The sequence below is a fragment of the Anabrus simplex genome, chromosome 4, assembly GCF_040414725.1.
Source record: "Anabrus simplex isolate iqAnaSimp1 chromosome 4, ASM4041472v1, whole genome shotgun sequence".
In the NCBI taxonomy this organism is placed as follows: domain Eukaryota; kingdom Metazoa; phylum Arthropoda; class Insecta; order Orthoptera; family Tettigoniidae; genus Anabrus; species Anabrus simplex.
Genome location: NC_090268.1, coordinates 136,274,469 through 136,293,124, shown reverse-complemented (window position 1 = coordinate 136,293,124; position 18,656 = coordinate 136,274,469).

Genomic DNA, 18,656 nt, shown 5'->3' with positions numbered 1-18,656 from the left:
AGATGCAGGTCTTCTGATTTGACTCCCGTAGGCGACCTGCGCGTCGTGATGAGGATGAAATGATGATGAAGACGACACATACACCCATCCCCCGTGTCAGCGAAATTAACCAATTATGCTTAAAATTCCCGACCCTGCCGGGAATCGAACCCGGGACACCTGTGGACAAAACACTCGTGTCCTTATACCGAGGTGGTGCAGATCTGTTCAGGCACACCCCCGATGGAGGTGAGCTGCATGTACCACTTCCACCACAGACCAGTCCTCCTGCCATTCTGAAATTTCTGGCGGTACCGGCAATCGAACCCGGGCCCCCGAGAACGGAAGCTAATAACACTAACCGGTACGCTGTGGAGGCGGACATACTACCGTTAACGAAAAATCTCTGCATTACGATTATTTTCCAGACTCCGGTAACTCCTGTGGGTGCGGGTACAGACAAAGAATACACCCCACGGTATCCCCTGCCTGTCGTAAGAGGCGATTGAAAGGAGCGACCAAGGGATAATGGTATTGGAACCATGAGACTACTTGTGATTGGTGAGGAACAACATGGGTTGACGTTACTTGCGAATAGTACCACCATTACGCGATGAACACCCTGGGTTGACTTAAGTTGCGATTAGTACTACTACTTATGCCTGGGTGTGCTCCCTTTCTGAGCAATAATCACTACTACCTAAAGAACGCGAACCGCTACTGCCTCCAGCTGTGTCTGTGATTAGTATCAATGTGGGAGGATTACTATGAGAGTTATACCATTGTATGGAGAACACCATGGTTCTCTGTTGCCTGTGGGTGATGCCATAATGTGTGATACGCCGTGGGTCTACATCGCATGTGATTACTACCAATGTCTGAGCAACACCATGAGTATACGTGGTCTGTGATCAGTTCCACTAAGTGAGGAACAGTTCGGCCCCACGGTGTAGGGGGCAACGCGTCCGCCTGTCACCCGGCGGACCCGGGTTTGATTCCCGGCCGGGTCATGGGTTTTTAATTGTAATGATTAGTATCCCTGGCTTGGGGACTGGGTGTTTGTGACGTCCTTAACCTTCCTTTCCTCGCACATAAGATTCCACCCTACCACCATTCCAATTACACGCAGATTCATACAATATGGTGCCAGTTGGGGCAAAAGATACTCATGGCTCGACGCCTCAAAAAAATAGCATTCTTAAATAAAAAAAAGAAGTGAGGAACCCTACGGGAATACCGGCGCCCGTGATTATTCCAAGAATGTGCCTAACACCATAGATCAGCGTTGCTTGTGCGTAGTACCCTTATTTGCGAAATACCAGAGGTTTTTGTTACCTGTGAGTGGTGCCATTGTATGTGAAATGAAATGTCGTATGGCTTTTAGTGCCGGGATACCCCAGGACGGGTTCGGCTCGCCAGGTGCAGGTCTTTTGATTTGACTCCCGTAGGCGACCTGCGCGTCGTGATGAGGATGACATGATGATGAAGACAACACATATTCCCAGCCCCCGTGCCATTGGAATGAACCAATTAAGGTTAAAATCTCCGACTCGGCCGGGAATCGAACCCGGGACCCTCTGAACCGAAGGCCAGTACGCTGACCGTTCAGCCAACGAGTCGGACACCTGTGATAAGTACCACTATAGGAGGAATACCATGGTTCTGCTTTACCAGTGCTTAGTACCATCGTAAAGGGCCGGTGATCTGAATATTTAACTCTTTTAGATAAAAACATCATCCCAGCAATTAAGGCATTGTGAATTTAATCCAGTGATTGTTTTAGTTTCATGACTATTTTCTCATTACCATTGTTTTAGATTCTAGTCATTGGATACAACTTGAAGTTTTAATTTTCATTTCGTAGCACCTCGTATCATTAGGGGCCGATGACCTAGCTTGTAGGCCTCTTTAAACTAAAAACCTCATGACTATGATGATGATCATCATCATTCTCTGGTGATGTGCCCTTCTGCTCTTCTCTCGCTACTATGGCCATCGAAATACACAAGCAATTAGGATCATTTGTCACTGCCATACGAAGATAGGACTTTCCTATAGCATAGTAAGCAAGAATCTTTATAGGTGTATATTTATCTGAGAGGTGGGTTTCCTGAACACATCGACAGCGACGGAATTCCAGGAATATCTAAGTAGTAAACATACCATAAGAATTTAAACGGCAGTACTGTAGCTACCTGTCAGCTGCTAAAAACTAAATTAGCACGCGCATTATCTCGTTTTCACACATTGTCTAACATACCAAAGACTGTTGTAACTGTAGGAGTGAATCTCAATGCAATTAGATCTTTGTATGTTTCACTCTCTTTGAAGAGGAATGTGAAACAGAGTATCCTTTCGTATTTCTTTAACTACGGTCGTTTACAGTAGTGGAGTGTTGTATAGTATAGTGAAAATGAAAACCTACAACCTGTTTTCCAGTCTTTGACCGGGTCAGAGATGTAATGAATGAACCATATATAGGCTATTATTACAATGGGGTCGCCACTCCCAAGGTGATTTATTAATGAATGAAAAAATGCTATGAAATGATAATGGAGAGTGTTGCTGGAATGAAAGATGACAGGGAAAACCGGAGTACCCGGAGAAAAACATGTCCCGCCTCCGCTTTGTCCAGCACAAATCTCACATGGAGTGACCGGGATTTGAACCACGGTATCCAGCGGTGAGAGGCCGACGTGCTGCCGCCTAAGCCACGGAGGCTCATAGTATAGTATAGACCGGGCGAGTTGGCCGTGCGCATAGAGGCGCGCGGCTGTGAGCTTGCATCCGGGAGATAGTAGGTTCGAATCCCACTATCGGCAGCCCTGAAGATGGTTTTCCGTGGTTTCCCATTTTCACACCAGGCAAATGCTGGGGCTGTACCTTAATTAAGGCCACGGCCGCTTCCTTCCAACTCCTAGGCATTTCCTGTCCCATCGTCGCCATAAGACCTATCTGTGTCGGTGCGACGTAAAGCCCCTAGCAAAAAAAAAGTATAGTATAGTATAGTATAGTATAGTATAGAACTTAAATCTAACTAGGCAATATGAATGTACTCTTGTGGTCATAAGGAAGCTATTGTGATTTCGTTTTGTGTTTCTGTTGTCGGGAATATAATGTGTTAGGTAGTTAATGGAATTCAGGTTTCAGACGTCATTTTATTCACCAACTGAAATGAGAACCCGTTATTTTAAATCGTTCTTTATAACGATAACTCCCTCTACAACAATATCTTTTTCTCTCCGAAAGGCATCGTTGTATGGAGTTTAAACTGTATTCGCGCGTTTAAGGAACACCTTTCTGGAAGAACATTCTGTTACATAAGAACTCTTGCATAGAGTAAATATCCAATACCAGTGCGCATTATGTTAGAAATGAAATATTTTCATTGAGCTTTCATTCTTGCCTAGAAGTTGACTCGTTTACAGTGGCATTTGGACTCGAATATCTAGTGTAGAATTCAGCGGCACATGTCCATCGTTCATGTTTTTAATCAAGCAACAAAGTGATTTTCGTACGAACTATGTTGTGTTCGTCTGACATTTGGAATTGGTGATCACCGCTCCATATTAAATTTGCATCGATAACGTAATAAATAACTTTCAGTGGCGAGATTGATTATATCGCCGATATATTGACTTGCGGGTTCTCTTAATGAGGACATATCCTGAAATAAAGCGAGTTGATTAAAAAACCTATCGATAGTGGAAATTTTATCCGAAGCTTAAAAAGGAACATGATATTAATACGAATTGAATATTGACGACTATGCTGTACACCAAATAAACTTTAAAACATTTTGACCAATTTTATATTTACGAATGAGTGAATTGGTCACTATTGGTAAGGAAAAATCTGCCCTTAGAAACATACAGTATGCATTTTGTTTGCAGATCATTCACTATAGGGAGAATTAACATGGTAGGTCTGAAGTATATGAGCAAACACAAACCAGTCCTTAGTACTCGAAACTGTTCTCTAATAACATTTTTTACTCGTATAAACGACAGGAGATCTATGTGACTATAAGCAGCATAGTAGAGATATTATTTATTTCTGTGGAGATAGTCACCAAGCTAATGTCCTTGTTTTCTTAATACGTGAAGCCATCTCTTTTCACTTTCGACTTAGTTAATTTATGACTGTAAAACCGATTTTACACGGGGCAACATGCAAGTCAAGACAAGACTATGTTCATACTTTAGCAAAACCGATCCAAGGACACTGAAGAAAATGAATACATAACTTGTATGAAAATGTATTCGATGTAGGAGATGAATTAACCGAAAAGTAATTAAAGACTGTGGTTACGGAAATGGATGGGACGCAGTTCTTCATTAGGATAATCTATTTTTATTATAAAGGGAATTAAAATAAGATCTTGAATAATACAACATTTCAACATTCGAATCACGGTATTTTTGACTTACAGGCTACACTCTTGTCTGCACGAGCGCCTGATCGCATAAGAATATTGTATTTTTGTTTACTTATATCAAGTGCGTCGATCTGAGGCTTGCCGGGCTGAGTGGCTCAGACGGTTGAGGCACTGGCCTTCTGACCCCAACTTGGCAGCTTCAATCCTGGCTCATTCTGGTGCTCAAATACGTCAGCCTCGTGTCGGTAGATTTACTGACACTTAAAAGAACTTCTGGCGGAGGAAATTCCGGCGGCAGCTCGGTATCTCCGAAAACCGTAAAAGTGTTGTTAGTGGGACGTAAAGCATAATAACATAAATCTCAGGCTTTTGATTCTCGTTTTCTTTCCTTTCAATCTAAATATAATAGAGCTGTCTTCTATATTTTTATCAATCGTGTTGTTACGATATTTTTATTCCTATATTCCCCACACGCATTACTGCTCTCTACAAACACTAATGAACTTGGAATTTAAATCCTAATCCTACTTTGGTGGCATTTTGACGAACACTTGCCCTCGAACCCGACCTTTATTTTATTTTTGTTCTGTCGTGAGAGCGTTCACACGAGGGCAGGTCATTAAAAGCGATGGTGGAGGTAAGACATTGTCCCGACAAATAGGAAGTGAGGATATCTCGCAAGACTGTAGTGTAGTCATTGTCCTGTCCTAGGATCATTCGTGCACACGAGGAAAATATTGTCTTGTCCTGTTGTATTGTCCACTATTTTGTCCCCGTGTAAACTCTGTTTTAGGCTCTTCGAACTGCCTAAATTAACTTTGAGTATATACAGTTATAAACTAAGTGAAAGGGAAAAAATACGGTAACAGTATTAAACCTGAAAGATAAAATGAAAATGAAAACCCACACCCTGTTTCCAGTCAGTGATCGGGGTCAGGAATGGAATCAATGGAACGCCAATCTAGCGGCGAGGATAAGAATTTTGCCGGCTGCCGAAGCCTGTCGCACTCCTCTGGGGCAATGATTAATGACTGACAAATGAAATTAAATGATACTGGAGAGTGTTTCTGGAATGAAAGATGACAGGGAAAACCGGAGTACCTGGAGTAAGACCTGTCCCGCCTCCACTTTGTCCAGCACAAATCTCACATGGAGTGACCGGGATTTGAACCACGGAACCCAGAGGTGAGAGGCCGGCGCGCTGACGCCTGAACCACAAAGGCTCTACCTGAAAGAGATACAACTTAATTAAAATAGAATGATATGTCCCGTTCTTGAAATATCATCATATTCTATCAAATCACACTCAAATATTGAGAAATGTATACAAATTTATGTTTATTTCTGTTTAAATAATTAGGAACTTAAAATCTAGAGTGGAGACAAAGGGGCACATCATTAAGATAAGCTTCATATTTCAAGCTGGTTATAGTTACTTAGATAAATATTTGAGTGTGATTTGACAGAACCTGACGATGCTTTCCAAGAACGAAACATTTCATTCTATTTTTATTTAGTTGTTTTTTTTTCAGGTATAATACTGTTACCATATATTCTTTATATCTCTATTTATTTATTTATTTACTCAAAGTTATTTTAGGCAGACTGAATAATCTATAATATATAAAAGTCTAATGTACATCACAATAGTTAAAATTTAATGAAATAAGAAAAATAGAAAATAAAGTATAACATGTAAAGTGAAATGAACATCTGTGATTAGGAACTGCAAGGAGGAGACTGAAAAAGAAAGGGAAGGTATAGTTACAGAAGAATATTTACCTCCTTCCATGGTGTTATAACGATGATGGGCCTTGGTCTACTGATTGCTGCTCAGCCCGAAGGCTTGCAGATTACGGGGTGACGCATGTTTGGTGCGACGAATCCTCACGGTCTTTGTTCTTTCTAGACAGGAGTCGCCATCTCACCGTCAGATAGTTCCTCAGTTACAAAAACGTAGACCCAGTGGTCATAAAACCAGCCCGCTGTTCCGGATAAAAAACCCTGTCCTGGCCGGGAATCAAACCAGGGGTCTCCAGGTGAGAGGCAAGCAGGCTACGCCTAGACTGCGGGCAGTCAAAGGAGAATATAGATTGGAATATAAATCTGAAGGGAAAAGCCGGATACTAGAAATAGCGAGTCATAATTTAGTCCTTGAATCAAAATCCAGAGAAGACAACATTTTACATGGTCAAGACCTGGGAATACCGGATATCATTATGATCAAAGATCCTGAAACCTGGTTTGGATTGGAAGACCTTCTAGAATCAGAGCTTGGTTCCGATCAAAAGTTGTTGGTTGAATAATGTTGAAATTTACGACAAGAATTAATGGAACGAAAGAATATGTTCGTAAACTGAAGAAAAGAGAAGTAAGGAAACATTCGAATGAACAATATATCAATGGACTAAATTAAGAGTGATAAAGAGGCAAAAAATGCAAAGTGGACAATCCTGAAAAATGAAACCTGCTGATGAAACGATAGGAAGGTAGGCTAGTTTAAATAGGAATCAGTGAATAGCTGGTAGGATACTACAGCAGATGCAATGAACAATGAAAATATGAGGCAAAACTGACCGAATTTCCTTTCTTTCTTTCTTTCTTTCTTTCTTTCTTTCTTTCTTTCTTTCTTTCTTTCTTTGCAAGTGGTGAAATTAAGTTTTTTGGCCGTCTGTTACACTTAACCACAATATTTTATATAGGCTAAATCATCTATTCTTCCAAATTAATAATAATGAAGATACGAATGATAGTGATGATTGGAGGGAGGAGCTTTTAACGTATAATCTGCACTAAACATTGAGGTATATGATAACACATTTACAAAATTCTTTATGTAACTAAGTGCCAGTGAGTAATAATAATAATAATAATAATAATAATAATAATAATAATAATAATAATAATAATAATAATAATAATAATAATAATACCCGTGTGGGGATTTACCGGTCACCTCCATCGGGCGCGTACCATTCGAACTGGGGAAGCTCGCTGGCTCTGCCGCCAGCAGAGTCACAGGGTAGTAGGGAAATAAAACTGGTCCCTTGCCAGGGTTACGGCGAAGACTGGTAAATGACCAGAAGCCAGAAAACTTCTTGAGGGCTAACTACCCTAGTTTTAAAAGGATGGGTACCCGTCCAGAGCAAATTCAAGTCAAAAAGCATGATGGCACAACATTTCAAGAAACATACCCCAGGGGGTAAATCTTCGGATAAATCTCTCGTCGTGAACGCCACGGCGCACGAGTCTCGTTCGGATTCTGGGGGAGACTCGACATCATGCAAGAAACGAGTCGGAGCGTCTCGGTGTACCCCGAAGAGTCAAAAACTCAAGCCAAAATCTAAAGCCAAAATCTAAAACCTTTCTAGCAACTTTCAACATATATTCACTTATACAAACTGGCAAGCTGAAAACCCTCACTAATGCTCTTCACGAAAATCAGATATCCATAATGGCCCTACAGGAAACAAGGTACCCAGATGAAGAGATTTTTGAATCCGAAGGCTACCGATTTTTCAAGAGCAAAGCGCAAAGAGGAATCCTCAATGGAGCTGTGATGCTTGGAACCGCATTTGCTGTTAGAACAAAGATCCTTAAATCGGTTGCAAATTTCGAACCTGTGAATGACAGATTGTCTATACTCACAATTAAATGCGTGAACAAAACCTACGCCCTACTTAACGCACATGCTCCTACAAACGATAAGAACAAGTCTGATCCAGACGAAGTTGATAATTTCTGGGACCTACTGGATGAAAAATTAAACAAATTCCCAAACACCACGTCAAGCTTCCTTTGGGTGGGTGACTTCAATGCCCAACTAGGTCGTGAACATAAGTACAAGAAAGTTATAGGAAATTAACCTGCTCACAAAAGAACCAATCCAAACGGCAAAATACTGGTGTCCATTTGCGAAAATCACAACCTGCAGGTCATGTCGACCCACTTTCACCACCTACCCAGAAAGCAAATGACGTGGCGTTCTCCCGACCAAGCTCTCGGAGAGTTCAAAATTGATCATGTTGCAATCTCCAGGAGAAACAGCCCTGAGATTATGAATGTCAAGGTAAAGAAAGGCATCAATGTGGCCTCAGATCATTATATGTCTCTTATCAAATTCAAACCAATTCCCGCAAATACAAGGAAGACAACCAAACAGATCACACGCTTCGATAATGATAAACATCGGCAAAGGGTCGAGGAGTTTCAGGAGAAGGTTAGACCAAAAGACTGTGACTTTAACAACGCCAAAAGTCTCCTTGTTGAGGCCGCCAAAGACATTGCAGAAATCAAGAGGAGCAAAAAGCATGCCTGGTGGAATGGTACCTGCGAATCAGTCCTCCAAGAAAGACTCAATGCGTGGAAACAGTACTACTCTACGAAATCAGGAAATGATTGGGAAACCTACAAAACCCAACGTGCCCAAGCAGCTAGGGTGTTCAGAACTGAGAAACGTAAATACTAAAAATATCTCATTGAAAAGATAGAACAAAACTTTAGGAAGAATGAAAGCAGAGAGTACTACAGAGCCTTCAAACGCAATCTCACTGGCTATAAACCACCATCTCTATGCTTTGAGCGAAAGGATGGCTCACTGGCGACGTCAAATGAAGAAAATTGCAGCATTCTGGCAGATTACTTCAAGAATTTACTAAATTGCTCTAAACCGCAAAGCGCCATTGAGACCAAGGAACCCTTACTCAGGTACCCAGATTCCAGACCACCCGACAGAGATGAAATCAAGCGCCACATTACCCGTCTCAAAAGTAACAAAGCGCCGGGGGAAGACTCAGTAGTAGCAGAACTATGGAAATATGCCCCAGAGGAATCACTTGATATCTTGCAAAAGCAAATAGAAGAAATTTGGAACAAGGAGACCCTACCCGAAGATTGGAAAATAGCTTTGATCCATCCATTACACAAAAAAGGCACCATGAAGAACATAAACAACTACAGAGGAATATCTTTGCTACCCGTGACTTACAAAATTCCATCACTTGCCATCCTGCAACCTTTTGGAAGCACAAGTCGAATATCAAATAGGTGAATACCAAGGAGGTTTCAGAAAAGGTCGCTCAACAGCTGAATAGATCCAAAATCTCAAAACGATCATCAGATATTGTACACTAAGGTCCATGCAGTATGTGTCTGTCTTTGTGGACTTTAAGAAAGCGTACGACTCCATTGACCGGGAAGTCCTGCTAAACATCTTAAATGAATTTGGTGTTGATTTGAAACTGCTGGTATTAATTAGAGCCACCCTGACCGATACAAAATCCAAGGTGAAGTTCCACAGATGTCTCTCGCATTCCTTTGACATCAAAACAGGAGTCCGACAAGGTGATGGGCTATCCCCGATACTCTTCAACTGTGTTCTTGAAAAGATCATCAGAACCTGGCGGGTGAGATTACAGGAAACCAACTACAGTCCATTGAGAACAGGAACCAAATCCAAGGGGATCGCAATAGACTGCTTAGCATTTGCCGATGATATTGCTGTCCTCTCAAACGACATAGAAACCGCTAGAGCTCAAGTTGAAATTTTAAAGGAAATTGCCGAACAAACTGGTTTGCAGATATCGTTTGAGAAAACAGAAGTAATGACTAACATCAAAGAGGCTCCACCAAAACTCCATACAAAATACGGGGACATCAACCGAGTAGACAAGTTCAAATACCTGGGTGAGATCATCATGAAAAATGGACTGGACAAAGAAGCACTTCAGGAGCGAGTACGCAAACTGGAAATAGCCTACCAAACATCCCGCACAATCTACAACAACAAATGCCTTTCCCAAAACACCAAGCTACGTCACTATGAAACTGTTCTGAAGCCAGTAGTTCTATATGCAGCCGAAACCCTGTCTCTAAATGCCAACAAAGGACTCCTTGAAGAACTGGAGAAAAGAGAACGCAAAATTGTGAGAGGAATCTTGGGATCAAAGTACAGAAATGGAATCCATCAAAAGAGATCCAACAAGGAAGTCTACAGCAAAATAGAGAAAATTACCGACACAATCAGAAAAAGACGAGCACGATTTTATGGTCATCTGAAAAGAATGGACGAAAGGAAGTTAACTAAAGAAATATTTCACTTTTTTGATTCAAACCCCAAAATCACAATTCCCTGGTTTAGAAATACCAAAGATGACTTGCAAATGCTACATATCTCAGCTGAAGACGCCCGTAACAGAGATCTCTTCCGCAAGAAAATATTGACGAACGGGCTAAACCGAGCCGAGCAACCGAAGAGAAGACACGGTGCCCCTTGGACAGAGGAGCGTAAGCAGGCCAACTCACAAAGAATGAGGGAAATTTGGGGTCTAAAGAAGGCCAAGTTCAGTGTCAAATGCAACAAGACTTAACGTGGTCCTTGATGGCCCCAGCGAATTATATGTATTTATATATCATAATAATAATTTACCGAGCTCGATAGCTTCAATCCCTTAAGTGCGACCAGTATCCAGTATTCGGGAGATAGTGGGTTCGAACCCCACTGTCGACAGCTCTGAAGATTGTTTTCCAAGGTTACCCATTTTCACACCAGACAAATGCTGGCTGGGGCTGTATCTTAAGGCTACGAGCGCTTCCTTCCCACTCCTAGCCCTTCCCTGTCCCATCGTCGCCGTAAGACGTATCTGTATCGGTGCGACGAAAAGCAACTTTAAAAAAATTAAATAACGAACAAGTACGCCATTGGCTCTAGAGTTAGGTAGGAAATTTATGATTTATCAGACTTCGTGCATCTTCATGCAAAGCATGAGTTAATATAAACACTTAAGTACTACGTCTCTCACCTTCACCCATGCACTCATGCAACCTGGCTACACACTTAGTAGGAAATGACGGCAAGATCGTTTAAAATAGGCTAATTTCGTTTTCAATGTGAGAGAATTCCGTAGCTTGTCAAAAGATGCATGGAATGAACGGATATACACTGATCTACGATTTACGGATTTTTATTTATTTATTTATTTATTTATTTATTTATTTATTTATTTATTTATTTATTTATTTATTTATTTATTTATTTATTTATTTAGCGTATGGCATATTGTTCCAGGAGTGTCAGAGGACATATTCAGCTCGCCAGGTGTAGATTATTTCTATTTGACGCCCATGGGCAACCTGTGCGTCTGAGTGTTAGATTGAAATGATGATGATGATGATGATGATGATGATGATGATGATGATGCAATGATGATATAGGGAGATTGTGAAACCCGGAGTAGTATAATAGGCGGGTTCTGCGGCCACCTCCACCTCAGGCTCCCAGTGGCCACCTCCACCTCCACCTCAGCCAGAGGCCTCCCAGTGGCCACCTCCACCTCCACCTCAGCCAGAGGCCTCCCAGATGCCTCCTCCACCTCCCGCGGGAAATTTGAATTTGTAAACAAAGCCACGTGCTTTTTGACAGCTGTCATCGACAACAACGCATCGCTAACCTCAGTACTGCCATCTTGACGGGCCTAAACCTCAGTAGTGCCAACTTAACCTAACTAGCTCGAGATAAACAAAGCCACGTGTTTTTTGACAGCCACGTGCTTTTTGACAGATTTGTAAACAAAGCCACGTGCTTTTTGACAGACAACAACGCACCGCTAACCTCAGTACTGCCATCTTGACGGGCCTAAACCTCAGTAGTGCCAACTTAACCTCACAAGCGCGAGGTAAACAAAGCCACGTGCTTTTTGACAGCCACGTGCTTTTTGACAGATTTGTAAACAAAGCCACGTGCTTTTTGACAGACAACAACGCATCGCAAACCTCAGTACTGCCATCTTGACGGGCCTAAACCTTAGTGGTACCAACTTAACCTAACTAGCGCGAGGTAAACAAAGCCACGTGCTTTTTGACAGCCACGTGCTGTTTTGACAGCTGTCATCCGCCATCTTTGAGCACCGTGCTGCCCTCTTTATCGTAGTAGATGTAAATTCATCACCTGTCATCGGCAGTGCCGCCATCTTGACGGGTCTAAACCTTAGTGCTACCAACTTAACCTCACTAGCGCGAGATAAACAAATCCACGTGCAGCTGTCATCCGCCATCTTTGAGCATCGTGCTGCCCTCTTTAGCTACTTACCTTTGAAATGTGGTACGTTATCCGCCATCTTGCATCCGAAACCTCAGTGCTGCGCTCTATGTAGTGGCGGCAAATTCCATGTGCTCTTGTTTGGAAACAAAGCCACGTGCAGCTGTCATCCACCATCTTTAATCACCGTGCTGCCCTCTTTAGCTACTTACCTTTGACAGTTGTCATCCGCCATCTTGCATCGCCAACCTCAGTGCCGCACTCTATGTAGTGGCGGCAAATTCCACGTGCTCTTGTTTGGAAACAAATTCACGTGCTATTTTTCTGACAGCTGTCATCCGCCATCTTTGAGCACCGTGCTGCCCTCTTTAGCTACTTACCTTTGAAATGTGGTACGTCACAGCTGTCATCCGCCATCTTTAATCCAGAGAGAACAGTGCTGCAATCTATGTGGTGGCGGCAAATTCCACGTGCTTTACAAATCAACATGCTTTTTTGACAGCTGTCAACCGCCATCTTTAATCACCGTGCTGCCATCTATGTGGTGGCGGTAAATTCCACATGCTTTACAAACCTATATGCTTTTCTGACAGCTGTCATCCGCCATCTTTAATCCAGAGAGAACAGTGCTGCCCTCTATGTGGTGGCGGTAAATTCCACGTGCTCTTGTTTGGAAACAAAGCCATGTGCAGCTGTCATCCGCCATCTTTGAGCACCGTGCTGCGAGCAATTTCGTCAGTTGTCATCCGCCATCTTTAATCTACAGAACACCGTGCTGCCCTCTTTATGGCTACTACCTTAAGCACGTAGTAGCGGGCAATTTGAAAAGTTCTGTTAGCTATCATCCGCCATCTTTAATCACCGTGCTGCCATCTTTAGCTAGATACCTTTGAAATGTGGCGGCGGATAATTTGAAAAATGCTTTTTGACAGCAGCTATCTTTGAGCACCGTGCTACCCTCTATGTGGTGGCGGCAAATTCTACATGCTTTACAAACCCACGCGCTTTTTTTTTGACAGCCATCTTTAAGCAACAGAGTACAGTGCTGCCCTCTTTGTTGTGGCGGCAAATTCCACGTGCTCTTGTTTGGAAACAAAGCCACATGCTCTTTTGACAGCTGTCACCCGCCATCTTTAACCAACAGAGCACTATGCTGCGGGCAATTTCGTTAGCTGTCATCCGACATCTTTAATCAACAGAGCACCGTGCTGCCCTCATGCGGGGTAATTTCGTTAGCTGCCATCCGCCATCTTTAAACACCGTGCTGCCCTCTTTATGACTACTACCTTAAGCACGTAGTAGCGGGCAATTTCGTTAGCTGTCATCCGCTATCTTTGAGCACCGTGCTGCTCTCTGTAGTAGCGGGTAATTTGAAAAGTTCTGTTAGCTGTCATCCGCCATCTTTGAGCACCGTGCTGCCATCTATGTGGTGGCGGCAAATTCCACATGCTTTACAAACTCACGCGCAGCTGTCATCCACCATCTTACATCGCAAACCTCAGTGCTACACTCTATGTGGTAGCGGATAATTTTAAAAAGAAAAATTCTACAGCAGCCATCTCTCGACGCTAATTGCACAAGATGGTAGCTATACATGACTCCTTAAAGGTGCTCATGCAAGATGATCGCTATACATAGACGCCCTTGGGATGCTTGCGCAAGATGGCGGTTATACAAGGCTCCTTATGAGGGATGCTTGCGCGAGATGGTGGTTGCTCTTATGAGGCGGCTCAAGGATCCATGGCTAGAGACGCCCTAAGGATGCTTGCGCAAGATGGCGGATGCAAGATGGCGGCTATACATAGCTCCTTATGAGACAGCCAGTACAACATGTGATCAGAACATTGATTGATGTGTTCAGAACACAAAATAAGTAGAATCGAACACTGTACTCGATACAACATGTGATTAAAACATTGTGTGGTGTGTTCAGAACACTAATCGAACGCTGTATTAGGGGATACCTTTGTTTAGATTGAAACATAACAAGACTAGAATTGAACACTGCACATTGATTGATGTGTTCAGAACACAAAATAAGTAGAATCGAACACTGTACTCGATGTCGTTAACTTCAACATGTGATTAAAACATTGGCTAGTGTGTTCAGAACACTACATAAGTAGAATCGAACGCTGTATTAGGGGATACCTTTGTTTAGATTGAAACATAACAAGACTAGAATTGAACACTGCACTCGATGTCGGAAGATCAGATTGAAACATAACAAGACTAGAATTGAACACTGTACATTGATTGATGTGTTCAGAACACAAAATAAGTAGAATCGAACACTGTACTCGATGTCGTTAACTTCAACATGTGATTAAAACATTGTCTGGTGTGTTCAGAACACTACATAAGTAGAATCGAACGCTGTATTAGGGGATACCTTTGTTCTAAGAAGATCAGATTGAAACATAACAAGACTAGAATTGAACACTGCACTCGATGTCGTTACATGTGATCAGAACAATGATTGATGTGTTCAGATCACTAAACAAGTAGAACCGAACACTGTACAACATGTTAGGGGGATACCTTTGTTTAGATTGAAACATAACAAGACTAGAATTGAACACTGCACTCGATGTCGTTACATGTGATCAGAACAATGATTAATGTGTTCAGATCACGAAACAAGTAGAACCGAACACTGTACAACATGTTAGGGGATACCTTTGTTTAGATTGAAACTAACAAGACTAGAATCGAACACTGCACTCGATGTCGTTACATGTGACCCGATACAACATGTTAGGGGATACCTTTATCCTAAGAACCGAACACTGTACAACATGTTAGGGGATACCTTTGTTTAGATTGAAACTAACAAGACTAGAATCGAACACTGCACTCGATGTCGTTACATGTGATCCGATACAACATGTTAGGGGATACCTTTGTTTAGATTGAAACATAGCAAGCCTAGAATCGAACATTGTTTGATGTGTTCAGTACAACTTCAATGATTAACATACACACTGTGCACATATCGCATAGCTAAAAACACACTGTGCACATATCGCATACCTAACACTTCAAATGATTTGCTTAGTACGAAAATAAAAATAAAAAATCTATACCGCGTAGCTAACTCGTTCATCACACTGCTAAGACGCTTAGTAATTGTGAATACACTCATACGAAAATCAAGAAAGCACACTGCGTAGCCAACTCGCTCGGCACGAAAAAATCTATACCGCGTAGCTAACTCGTTCATCACACTGCTAAGACGCTTAGTAATTGTGAATACACTCATACGAAAATCAAGAAAGCACACTGCGTAGCCAACTCGCTCGGCTCACTCGCTTAGTATTTGCAACACACACGGATAAGAATGTTCCGAGATACTTACATGTTTTTTAAGGGAGGGTGAAAGATCATAAATTATATGTACACACATGTTGTCTCCTCCAAGTTGTAAGATGAAATAGACGCAGTACTGCGAGTTTCCACTCTAGCTGGCGAACGGAAGTAGCATGATATCTCAGCAAAAAATAAAAATACGCGTGAGCTTGCAAGTCAGACACAATGATGGATACCGCGATTCAAATCCTGGCAACTTATGCCGTCGGGAAGGGCATCCGGCTAGATCATGTAATGATGATCGCACAGGTCCCACGCCTAGCATTTACAGCTTCCAGTTCGAACCCGCTATCATCCGAAGTAGCGAGAATGATTGAAGAGTGTTTTAGTGTGATTCATTTGTTGGATGGAGGCGTTAAGCTGCCTTCTTCGGTAGGAGTAGGCTATGTCGGGATATCGATTTAAAATCCTAGTCAGGAAGGGCAGCCGGTCGTAAAACTATGGTGTGAGGCGGGGTGTGCAAAAAAGCTAGCAATAAGTAAGGGCTGTTGATGGGGACGTTAAACCTTGTGCAGACTCCTTCGAAAATTATTTTTTGAGTACAAGTGTGTTGATGCTGATTCATTTGTCGGATGGAGGCAATAAGCCTTGTGCAGGCTTCTTCAGTGGAGTAGGCTATGTATCGGTACCGGGATATCTAGTTATAAAACCCGCTACAACAAATTTATCGCGTATACTGCGATTTAAAATCCTAGTCAGGAAGGGCAGCCGGTCGTATAAAACTATGGTGTGAGGCGGGGTGTGCAAAAAAGCCAGCATTAAGTAAGGGCTGTTGATAGGAGGCGTTAAACCATGTGCAAGCTCCTTCACCAGGAGAAGCCTACATGCCGGTACCGTGCAGGTTCTTTCGATAGGAGTAGGCACTGTGTGTGTTTTAACCTCTCCGTACAATCATGATATTTTACGTTAGGAACTTACATAGGCTAAATGCTACACATTCCGTGTAAGAGGTTAGATACTGCCAGTTTTGCGTCAGGAAGGGCAACTCAACAAATTCTTGCGATTTAAAATCCTAGTCAGGAAGGGCAGCCGGTCGTAAAACTATGGTGTGAGGCGGGGTGTGCAAAAAAGCCAGCATTAAGTAAGGGCTGTTGATAGGAGGCGTTAAACCATGTGCATGCTCCTTCACCAGGAGAAGCATACATGCCGGTACCGTGCAGGTTCTTTCGATAGGAGTAGGCACTGTGTGTGTTTTAACCTCTCCGTACTATCATGATATTTTACGTTAGGAACTTACATAGGCTAAATGCTACACATTCCGTGGCAGAGCCGGGAATCGAACTCGGACCTCCGAGGGTAGCAGCTAACTACTACACTACAGAGGAGGACTATTTCAGAATATTTTACAACCTTAATTAGTACTGTGTTTTAAGAGCTTGAATGGTACTCAGCTAAGAAGACGTTCGCGAGTTACAAGCCGCTTATCAGTGTCCTCGTTTAAGGCCGAGCCGGAAGATACGTGTACAATTTCAGCTAACACACGCATTCCGCTGCTCGCTCTGCGCTGATACGACTTCATAGACAGTAGAACAAACCCATAGCCTACAGTATGCATGCCTCTCACCCGGTAGTCTCGGGTTCGATTCTCTTGGGAATAAAAATGTGTTTAAATCGCAAGAATTTGTTGAGTTGTCCTTTGCACACTCTTGCCTTCGCGATGCGTGTTCGATAATTGTTTTCAACCGGTTGCCCTTCCTGACGTCAAAGAACTCGGATTAAGAATCTGTCGAGAATCGGGGGTTTTACAGCTAGATGCACTTCTTAGATTTTAAATCACGAACTATTGTTTTACTGCTGGATGCCCTTCCTGACTAAGATTTTAAATCGCAAGATTTTTTGTATTAAGACTCAAGTCTTGTTATGTTTCTTTTCGTAATCTGCAAGTCTAAACAAGCATATCGCTGCACACTCTTGCCTTCGCGATGCGTGTTCGATAATTGTTTTCAACCGGTTGCCCTTCCTGACGTCAAAGAACTCGGATTAATAATCTGTCGAGAATCGGGGGTTTTACAGCTAGATTTTAAATCGCAGTATCAAAGTCTAAACAAGCATATCGCTGCACACTCTTGCCTTCGCGATGCGTGTTCGATAATTGTTTTCAACCGGTTGCCCTTCCTGACGTCAAAGAACTCAGATTAAGAATCTGTCGAGAATCGGGGGTTTTACAGCTAGATTTTAAATCGCAGTATCACGAACTATTGTTTTACTGCTGGATGCCCTTCCTGACTAAGATTTTAAATCGCAAGATTTTGTTTTAAGACTCAAGTCTTGTTATGTTTCTTTCGTAATCTGCAAGTCTAAACAAGCATATCGCTGCACACTCTTGCCTTCACGATGCGTGTTCGATAATTGTTTTCAACTAGTTGCCCTTCCTGACGTCAAAGAACTCGGATTAAGAATCTGTCGAGAATCGGGGGTTTTACTGCTAGATTTTAAATCGCAGTATCACGAACTATTGTTTTACTACCGGATGCCCTTCCTGACTAAGATTTTAAATCGCAAGAATTTGTTTTAAGACTCAAGTCTTGTTATGTTTCTTTCGTAATCTGCAAGTCTAAACAAGCATATCGCTGCACACTCTTGCCTTCGCGATGCGTGTTCGATAATTGTTTTCAACCGGTTGCCCTTCCTGACGTCAAAGAACTCGGATTAAAAATCTGTCGAGAATCGGGGGTTTTACTGCTAGATTTTAAATCGTAGTATCACGAACTATTGTTTTACTGCTGGATGCCCTTCCTGACTAAGATTTTAAATCGCAAGAATTTGTTTTAAGACTCAAGTCTTGTTATGTTTCTTTTCGTAATCTGCAAGTCTAAACAAGCATATCGCTGCACACTCTTGCCTTCACGATGCGTGTTCGATAATTGTTTTCAACTAGTTGCCCTTCCTGACGTC